This window comes from Gekko japonicus, unplaced genomic scaffold (assembly GCF_001447785.1).
Source record: "Gekko japonicus isolate JY-2015 unplaced genomic scaffold, Gekko_japonicus_V1.1 scaffold2289, whole genome shotgun sequence".
In the NCBI taxonomy this organism is placed as follows: Eukaryota; Metazoa; Chordata; class Lepidosauria; order Squamata; family Gekkonidae; genus Gekko; species Gekko japonicus.
The window spans coordinates 168801-179936 of record NW_015172617.1 but is presented as its reverse complement, the minus strand read 5'-3'; positions in this window follow the sequence as shown (position 1 = coordinate 179936).

The window sequence follows — 11136 nt, the reverse complement described above, 5'->3', positions numbered from 1 at the left end:
TGCCGATGGACTATTCTGTCAGTAACTTTTATCAATTGCCTTTCCACCTGAAAGGTATCCACCACAATATATAATGAGTCTCAGCTGAACATCAAAAACTAAAAGCTGAAAACAAAAAATAAAGTGGTTACCCCTTCCAAAAAATGTAGAAGGCCACAATAAAGCCTAGGGTGGCAGAGGCGGAGAGGCACCAATAAGTCTGGCTGCCCACCCACCTCCAGCCCACCTGCCCACGGCATCAGGGTCGGTTCTGGAAGGCACCCCAGGCCTGAGTGGTCGGCCAGCAGAGAGCCGGCTCCCTTCTTTCCTCCCTCCGTCAGGGGGCATGGTTGGGGTGGGCCCAACAGCCAAGCACAGGGCCCGGCATGGCCCTCTTCCTCCATCCCTCTGCTGAGGCTTGCCTTGCCTGACCTGGGCGGGGGGGTTTACATGGACACACATGACAGTGCTTTATACTGAATCAGATCCTTGGCCCATCAAGTTCGGTATCATCATTCTGTTCAGACTGGCAGCAGCTCTCCAGGGTCCCAGGTAGAAGTCTCTTACATCACTTACGAACTGATCTTTTTAAGTGGAGGTGCCGGGGATTGAACCTGCAACCTTCTGCAAGTCAAGCAGATGCTCTACCACTGAGCCACAGCCCCTCCCCAAAGGAGGACGGGTGCAATCTCCCTGCTTCCCAGCAGTGTGCTTCTCCCATTAAATGTATCAGATGGTTGGTGATGGGAAAGACCTCTACCTGAGATCCTAGAGAGCTGCTGCCAAGCAGACAGTACTGAGCTTCATATGCCAGTGGTCTCACTCGGTATAAGGTATGTTCATATGCAGGTCATAGACATTGTCTCCTTCACAGGCTATAAGCTATTGGTCAAATCACTCAGATCACCAAAGTCTCTCAGGGAGGAGGAGGAGGAGTCCAGTGATGTGCCACAGGGTTCGGTTCTGAGTCTGGTACTTTTCAATAGTTTTATAAATGATCTGGATGAGGGTGTGGAGGGGCTACTCATTAAATTTGCAGATGACACCAAATTGGGAGGGGCAGTGAACACACAAGAAGATAGAGACAGAATTCAGCGAGATCTGAACACACAGGAAAGTGGACGGATGTGAACAAGATGCAATTTAACAAGGATAAGTGCCGAGTTCTACATTTGGGTAACAAAAACGAGGAACTGGATGGGGGATACACTTCTGGGTAGCAGTGTGTGTGAAAAAGATCTTGGGGTACGGGTGAGCAGCCATATGAGCAGCCAAATATGCTGTGACAAGAAAAGGCTAATCTTGTGGTGTAGCAACAGAGGTATAACTGCCAAATCTCAAGATGTCATAGTCCCGCTGCACACAGCATTGGTCAGGCCACTCCTGGAGTATTGTGCGCAGTTCTGAGGGCCTCACTTCTAAAAGGATGTGGACACAATGGAGTGGGTGCAGAGGAGAGCAACAAGGATGATCGGGGGCCTGGAGACCAAACCCTATGAGGAAAGGCTGAGGGACTTGGGAATGCTTAGTCTGGGAAAGAAGAGGTTGAGTGGGGACATAGTTGCTCTTTTTAAGTATTTGTAGGGCTGTCACTTCGAGGCAGGCAGGGAGCTGTTCCTGTTGGCAGCAGAAGATAGGACTCGCAATAATGGGTGTAAGTTAAGGGCGGGAAGGTACCGGCTTGATATCAGGAAAAACTTTTTTTACAGTAAGAGATGTGCAACAGTGGAAACAGTGACAGAGAGGTGGTGAGCTCCCCCTCGCTGGCAGTCTTTAAGCAGTGGCTGGACAAACACTTGTCAGGGATGGTCTAGGCTGATCCTGCATTGAGCAGGAGTTTGGACTAGATGGCGTGTATGGCCCCTTCTCACTATGTGAGAGGAGGAGAAGGAGGAGGAGAAGAAGGAGAAGGAGAAAAAGAAGAAGAAGAAGAAGAAGTTGTTACTTAAAATCTTAAATGCCGGACTGACAAATAAATGTAGCTGATCCAAATTGATTTTTTATATTAATTCTGGCATTCTTTTTCTTGGAAACTGAACACATCATTATCACTGAACAACAATAACAGCAGAAACCTGCTGTGCCATCTGACAAGCAACTCTTGAACTGCCATCCAAGTTTTGCTTTCAAAGTTTGCCAGTCTGCCACGAATATGACAAATGTAGTGGCCATAGCTGAATACAGATAGTGAAGAATTGCAATGACAGTTTCTTTGGAAAATGGGGTTGTGAATGGTAAAAACCACACACACACACACACCACAATATTTTAAACAAAATCTGGATTTGAACCGAGCAATTTATTTTCTTTAACCAATGATTCCAAATGTCTCCTTTCCGGTGTTTCAACCTCCCAAATCCTTGTTTTAATTCCCCTTCCCTCTTGTGCAAATCAGACCCATGATTTGTGGCACTACTTTGTATTTCCTTGCATCATTTTGTTTCTTGTTCCATTTTCCAGTTTATTTGTGCATCATTATAGTATACATTGGATGTTCACTCTGTGCCACCCTTTTCCAGACAGACTTTAATCCCCCCCCCCACATCCACCTTGCTCAGAGTGAAAAAGGAGAGTGCAAAAGTGGGCTTGAAGCTCAACATAAAAAAAAAACTAAGATCATGGCATCCGGCCCCATCACTCCTTGGCAAATAGAAGGGGAAGTCATGGAAGTAGTGACAAACTTCACGTTCCTGGGATCCCAGATCACCGCAGACTGTGACAGCAGCCATGAAATTAAAAGACGCCTGCTCTTTGGAAGGAAAGTGATGGTGACCTAAGCAGCATGATAAAAAGTAGAGACATCACCGTGCCAACAAAAGTCCGCATGGTCAAAGCAATGGTATTCCCAGTAGTCATGTATGGCTGCGAGAGTTGGACTATAAGGAAGGCCGAGCGCCGAAGAATAGATTCTTTTGAACTATGGTGCTGGAGAAGACTCTTGAGAGTCCCTTGAACTGCAAGAAGATCAAATCAGTCAATCCTAAAAGAAATCAACCCTGACTGTTCCCTGGAAGGCCAGATGATGAAACTGAAGCTCAAATACTTTGGCCACCAAATGAGAAGGGAGCACTCCCTGGAGAAGACCCTGATGCTGGGAAAGATTGAAGGTCAAAGAAGACGGGGACAGCAAAGGATGAGATGGTTAGACAGTGTCACAGATGCAATGAACATGAAGTTGAGCAAACTTCAGAGGACAGTAGAAGACCGGAAGGCCTGGTGTGATCTGGTTCATGGGGTCGCGAAGAGTTGGACTTGACTGTGCGACTGAACAACAACAACATCCACCTTTAGATGTTATTATGGTGTGTTTTGTCTGCATCTGTAAACTGCTTTGAGACTACAGGTTGTGGGAAACGTTTACATATAAATAAATACACTTTTTAAAACCTGATTGTGTGCCTATTTAGATGCAAGCCTGTTCTTGCACGCTGCCTTAAGCCTCCTTGAATTGGAGGGAAGGCAGTCTATAAATATGTTATTTAATCAATAATTAAGAACAATGTTTCGGATCATCCTCAAAATAGCTCAAACCCCCAAGGTGGTACCAGACATGGAGGATGGACCACACACGTTTACAAGTGAAATGTACTAAGATCTGAATGCACTCCTAGGTGTGGTAAAAAGAGAGGAGTCTTTGTTCTTTAAAGCACTTGGCCATTTTCCATCGAACAATCTTGGCAGGAGATGCAGTGCAAGCAGCAAGAAGTCTGTGAATCAAGATTGGTTTCCATCTTCTCATGAGCACGGGAGCAGCACAGACATTTGTTTTGAAACATCTACATTTGTGGTGCAGCTTACTTAGAGGGTTCAGGAAGACTTTGTGCTGTTTACCTGATTCCCTCTCATGGGAAACAAGGTAGATTGCAAAGATTGCAGTTTTACAGACAGAGAACTGAGGATGGGGGAAGAGTATGAATCATCACCAGATGGCCATTTCTTCAATGGCGTAAGCCAATTTCTACCAAAACTTATGGTCTATGGCCCAAATCCAAAACGCAGGTATACTTAAACTCAATTAAATGAATAAGCTTAAGTATACCTACAATGTTCCAGAGAATACTATTTTTGCCACCTTGGATGTGGAATCTCTGTATACCAACATCCTACACAGAGACGGATTACAAGCCATAAAGAATATGATTTCTGACAGCACCACAGTTGACTTTGCCACCAAACTGTATTATGTATTTATGTCACTGGAAGCCGCCCTGAGCCTGCTTTGCGGGGAGGGTGGGGTATACATCTGACAAATAAATAAATAAACAAATAAATTTTGTTCTCATCCATAACCACTATTACTTCAGATTTGGTGACAACCTTGTTCCTTCAGATCAATGGTACAGTCATGGACACCCACATGGCCCCACAGAGTGCTAACATCTCTATGGCTGACTTGGAACAACGCTTCTGAAACTCTCACCCACTCATACCTCTCTTATACCTGTGATACATGGATGACATTTTATCATCTGGACATGTGGCAATGAAGCCCTGGACATATTCCATGAGGCATTCAATGACTTTCACCCAACCATCAATCTGACAATGAACCAATCTATGCAAAAAATACATTTTCTGTACACTACTGTATTTCTCTGGTCTGGTGATGGAGGGATAACTCTACACAACCAGTCACCTTACTTCAAAGAAGAAGATGCCATAAGGTCACCTCCATGCTTGGGAGGAGGAATGGAGCATAATGGCAGAGTCTCAGTTAATTACTTTCAGTATCAATCTTCAATTGTGACATATTTATTTCCTTCACTGTTTCCCCCAGAATGAAACCCAAACAAATGCTAACCATATCAACCAAACTTGTTATTCCTGTTTGGTCCTTGGATCTGTTAAACATCTTCATTATACTGTATGCTAATTTACTGCTCACTCTCTTCCTATATGTATGGACTGGTAATTTCCATTTTATTGTATCTGAAGAAGTGTCCGTGCACACAAAAGCTTATACCTTAAATAAAACTTTGTTGGTCTTAAAGGTGCCACTAACTCAGACTTTGTACCTACATTTGTGTAGGATTTGTGTCCAATATTTCTAAAGTAAGTCTCATGGGTTTATCCCACTGATGGGATTGTGGGCATCCCAAATGTACATATGAAGTTACCTTACACAGTATCAGACATTGGTCTTTCAAACTCAGCTCCAGGGTCATGGATTGAGAAAGGTCCTTCGCATCACCTTCTCTGATGCTCTTAATGAAAGATGCTGGAGACTGAATTTGGGATCTTCTGCATTCAGAGTTGATGCATCACCACTGAACCACAGCCTCTCTCCATCTCTTACAATGACTATTACTTCTTTTTCATAATCACTTTCTTAAACCTCCCCACGTTTGTTTATGAGCCAGCTTGGTGTAGTGGTTAAGAGCTCTAAAGTGATTAAGACTCTAATCTGGAGAACTGGGTTTGATTCCCCACTCCTCCATATGGATAAACATATGGATAAACATATGGAGCAGAAGGCCATCAGTGGCTATTAGCCACAAGGTATAGATGGCCCTCCCTGGCCCCAGGCAGGCAGGGGTGGGGAGAGGCAGGGAGGAAGCAACTTACCCTCCCTCTTCTCCTGCCTCCTCCTGGCTGAATGAGGGCCGGAAGCGGGGCGACCGGAAGCAGGGGCGGGGCTTCATCATGTGCCCCACCCCTGTACCTCACCCGGGGGAACTGCGATCCCCCGCGATTCCCCCCGAAATGACCTCTGGCTCCTAGTGTCCTGACCCCACTGGTGGACCTCCTGATGGCACCTGGTATTTTTGGCCACTGTGTGACAGAGTGTTGGACTGGATGGGCCATTGGCCTGATTCAATATTGGCTTCTCTTATGTTCCACATGCAGCTGCTGGGTGAACTTGGATCAGTCACAGTTCTCTCAAGAGCTGTTCTCTCAAGAGCAGTTCTCTCAGAGCTCTCTCAGCCCCACCTACCTCGCAGGATGTCTGTTGTGGGGAGAGGAAGGGAAGCTGATTGTAAGCCGCTCTGAGTCTCCAAGTGAAGAGCAAGGTATAAATCCAATCTCCTCCTCCTCCTCCTCCTCTTCTTCTTCTTCTTCTGTGTTCCAATTTCTTTCACTTTTATGGCAAAATACAACATGTATATACTTATTTATTTACTTCGTACCCTGCCCTTCTCCCCATTGGGACCCAAAGTGGTTTACATCATTCTTCTCTCCAGGGTCTCAGGCAGAAGCCATTGACATCAACTACTATCTGGTCCTTTTGCCTGCAGATGCCGGGAGTCTGGACCTCTGTAAATGCCAAGCATATGCTCTGCCACAGAGCCACGGCCCTCCCTGTGTGAAGGGTTTCTTGCCAACTCTGAATACCTTGGCTCTGCCAGAGCCTGTTATGCTTGCAAGCACAGCTGTTCTGATGGAAATGGATAACAATGGGAACTAATCTGAGAAAAGAGTCTGCTGGCACCTTTTCCGTGCAATGCCAAGGAACTCCAAAGGACACTGAGACCACTGACTGCATGATGACCCTCCATCTTGTTTTCCATCTGAGGTTTGAGTCACGGCAACAGCTCTCGGCAGAGATCCCTCCACAGAAATGGAAGCTGGTGATGCAATCGTGCCTACACTGTTTCTGAGTTTCCTGAGTGAGCAATGCTCATCTTCGAAGGACAGCTGGTGCTTTTGAGGCACAGCCAGCCTTTCTGGACAAGCTTTAAGGAAAAGGCGAGAGCGAGAAAGGGGCCATCAGGAAGCGTTTGAAAGCTTACCCCTCATGTTTGGTTGTGACACTGCAAACGCTGGCCTGTGGCTGCTCACTCACATGCCAAGAGGCCCTTGGAACTGGCTGGAGGAAGGAGCGATGGGAATGCCAGAGCCTGCGCTTCTGCAGTAGGAGCCTCACCATTTGTTGACACGAAAAGATTTCTATGTTTTTCTAGGAAGGCTGCCATAGTTCTTCTGCTTCATCTCAACATTAAATGAAAGATTCGCTATAACAAAATGTGAGGGCAGTGGAGAGTTCCATCCAAGTCTTTTTTTTTTAACATTTCTCCCAGCTACGGCTTGAAATATTTTGATGACGCAGTCTATGGATATATGTGTTGTACATTGGACTGGGCACTTTTTGCATAGTTAATTTACAGGCTTGGACACAATCCGATGTCTAGGGACAACAATGATTGGTAGCTAACATTCGGAGCAGATTACAAATCTTATCTTTGGACGATTATGCAGAAAGAGTGGATTTAAGTGCTTGGCAAACAAATTAGTGCCATATTATTATCGTTGCATGGTTTTGTACAGGTAGTTATGGATTCTGAAATCTGCAAACAAATGAGTGCCATATTATTATCGTTGCATGGTTTTGCACAGGTAGTTATGGATTCTGAAATCTCAAAGGACAATTTACTGTGGCTATATCTGCAACTCAGACAGAGATGTAAGCTTGTGGAAAGTAATGAAGAAGTGCAAGGGGGTCATCTGATCTGTACTCAGCACGAAATCAGAATCACTAGTTTTAAAGGGGTTCTCCCTTCACTTTTCTCAGGCATCAGTTACATGTTTCAGTGGAATAGCCATGTTAGTCTACTGCAGAAAGCAAACCCAACAGGACTAACATAGTTATTGAAGCACAAGCATTTGTGGGCTAGACACCACTTTATCAGATACATGAATGGCATCCTTGGTCAGCAAGATATATATATATCAGAGGGAAAGAAAAATAAATTGTGAACAATGGGATTAAAAGGTCATGGAATGCATGAAGTATCAATTGACAATTTAATGCAAAACTCAGAAGGATGCAAGGCAAGCCCAGTGACCATTCAGAACAACTGTAGCTAAAAATCCATTTCATGCACGTGATTAAATGAATCCATCAATAAATCCAGATCTTTAAGGTGCTACAAGACTTCTTTCTACCCTGAGCAATAGGAAGTTCAAGGCAATGTTAGGATGACCAGACGGCCAGAGAAAAATGCCCCCCTTTGCTCCTGGGCCTCTTACTGACGACCTCCAGAGGCATCTAGATCAGGGCGGTTCGGCAGTACTATTGCTGTTGGACCTGTCGGCTGCGTTCAATATGGTCAACCATCAGTTGCTGACCCACCGCCTCGCTGACATGGGGATTCAGGGGCTTGCCTTGCAATTGCTTGCTTCCTTCCTCCAGGGTTGGGGACAAAGGGTGGTGCTAGGGGAACAGCAGTCTAAGAGACACCCACTGAAATGTGGAGTCCCTCAGGGGGCGGTGCTTTCCCCAATGTTATTTAACATCTATATGCGCCCCCTTGCCCGGAGGTATGGGCTGGGGTGTCATCATTACACTGATGACACCCAGCTCTATCTGATGTTGGGCAGCCAGTCAGACTCCAGACTGGAAGATCTGGACTGGGCCTTGCAAGCCGTGGCTGGTTGGCTTAGACTGAGCTGGTTGAAGCTAAATCCGGCGAAGACAGAGGTCCTGTTCCTGAGTCAGGGTGGTTCAGAGTGGGGATCCCACTTCTGACCTTCGGTGGGGTAACATTAGTGCCAGCGCCGGAGGTTAGGAGCTTGGGAGTGCTCCTGGATACCTCCTTAACAATAGGAGCCCAGGTAGCAACCACTGCTAAGTCAGCTTTTTACCATCTCCAGCTGATTCGGCAGTTGGTTCCCTTCCTCGACTGCAATGACCTGGCAACAGCGATCCATGCAATGGTCACCTCGAGACCAGACTACTGTAACGCTCTCTACATGGGGCTGCCCATGTTGCAAATCTAGAAGCTGCAGTTGGTGCAGAATGCCGCAGCCAGGCTTTTGATAGGTCTTCTGAGGTGGGAACACATCCGGCCTGTGCTAAAGGCACTGCACTGGCTGCCAATAGCATACCAAATTTGCTTCAAAGTCCTGGTACTTACCTTTAAAGCCCTATATGGCCAGGGTCTAACATACCTGAGGGACTGCCTTTCCCCATATATACCCTAGGAAGAGAGTACTATGGTCGGGGTCACAACATCGATTAACTATCCCATGCCCTAAGGATGCCAGGCTCGCTGTCACCAGGGCCAGGGCCTTTTCAGCAGTGGTTCCATACTGGTAGAATGAGCTCCCAGAAGAGATCAGGGCCCTGTAGGATCTTTTACAGTTCCGTAAGGTCTGCAAGATGGCGCTCTTCTACCAGGCTTTCAAGTAGGAGCTGCCCACCACTACGACCAACATCTGTGGTAAAGGGCTGGCCCCAGCTTGGTGATTGAGCCATACCAGTGTGAGACGCCAGAAGATTGATGCGTTGGAAATCCGGCTTATTACATCATACAGCACGCCATCTTAATTACCGAAGGAATGATTACTGCGAGCACTTTGATTATTTGATTATTTTTAAATGTTTTAAATGTTTTTATGTGGATTTTTTGGTACCTTGTACCTGGCTTTCGAGCAAGGGAACCTTTACCTTTACCTGTTAATGTAAGCCGCCCTGAGCCTGTTCGCGGGGAGGGCGGGATACAAATGGAATTAATAATAAATAAATGAATGAACAGCAGCTTGACTTGTAGAAATCAGCAAGTGAAATTTGCTAATGTCTGCAGATGAAATTGCTATTAAAAGCACAGAAACAAGTGACAGTTTAAAATATGGCATTCTTGTCTTGGCAGACTATACAAGATAAAGTTCTTTTGGAAGAAAGAGAGAGGGATGGGGACTTTTGTCTTTGTGGAACTGAACAACTGTTTCACAGTGCAGGGAAAAACACACACTATTTCCAGAACCACAATATTCTCAGTTCAGCGCCCACCCACCCACCCCCCAATCCCAAATGGCTACTTTCCTTCTCTCTTCACAAACACTTTGCCAAGTAAAACTGGCTGGAGCCCCAATTCCATCTGTCAGAAGACCCACAATGCAAAACAGTCAACATCCATTGGAGCACATCATGGCTATGAACATGTATTCCTTTAACAGCAATTTGTCAGTTTCTCCCAAATGATCCTGGCAATTGCATTTATGTGTAATTTGTTTAGTGACTTGCCTCACTTATAGTCCCTGTTTCTTGCAGAGACAAGGTAGATTACAGAATCAGAACCAGTGCAAAAGAAACAGTATAATAGAACAAATATGCAAAAGAACAAATCAAAACTGCGGATTCCAGACTCAGCAAATACACTAAAAACTGTATAAATACATAAACTATGATAACTGAAGAACAGTACATTCTCAGATGTCCCTTTTGCATTTCTCCAAGAAGTGCTGGGCAGTGACCATGTCTCTCTCCTCTCCGCTTTATCTGCACAACAACCCTGTAAGGTAGGTCAGGCTGAGAGACAGTGACTACTAGCTCAAGGGTACCCAGTGAGCTTGTGGCTGAACATACATTTGAACCCTCGTCTACCCTGTCCTGCAGGAGCTACCTGGGAAGTGAAAAGGGCCCTGGAGCAAGTTGAACGCTCCCTGCTGTATGTTTGCCAACTCCAGACTGGGAGAAATTCGTGGAGATTTGGGGGTGGAGTCATGGTTTGGGGAATGGAAGGATCTCAGCAGGGTATAATGCCATAGAGTCCACCCTCAAAAGCAGCCATTTTCTCCAGAGAAACTGACTCAGTCTGGAGATCAGTTGTGATTCTGGTAGATCTCCAAACACCACCTGGAAATCGGCATCCGTCAAGTACAAGCCAGCACTGCGGGACCTCTCTGGCCAGTGGGGCCAGTAAGGGGCATTAGCTCATCCTCCTCCGAAAGGAAACAATGCGAGAGGAAATGGCTGGTGAGCTGACATCAACTGCCTTTGCTGATGAGGGGACGGGGCCATGGGGACTGCACTTGAGTTGCTGCTCCAGGTCTGTAGCCAGGGTGGGGCATTTGGGAGCAGAGCCTCACAACCCATGAGACCTGCCCCACCATTTGATGATGCCAGGCACCCCCATCCCAGTGTGCCTTGCCCCGCAGCAGCAGCAAAGCTGGGGGGGGGGGGAGAGAAGGGAAGCCGCCCTACCGCTTCTGGTCAGTTTCACTCCGGGCTGACCAGCGGTTAAATTTAACAGGGCAGGAGAGTGGAGTGAAATTGACCAGAAGCTGCAGGGCAACTTTCCTTCCCCAGCTTCTCCGCTAGGGGAGGGGGCTGGAGAAGGAAAGAGAGAGAGAGAAGGTATCGTAATAGTGGTGGGGAAGCCAATATCTCTCTCATAACTTTCCATGGAAGAGGAGCGGGGGGGGGGGGGTGTGCGT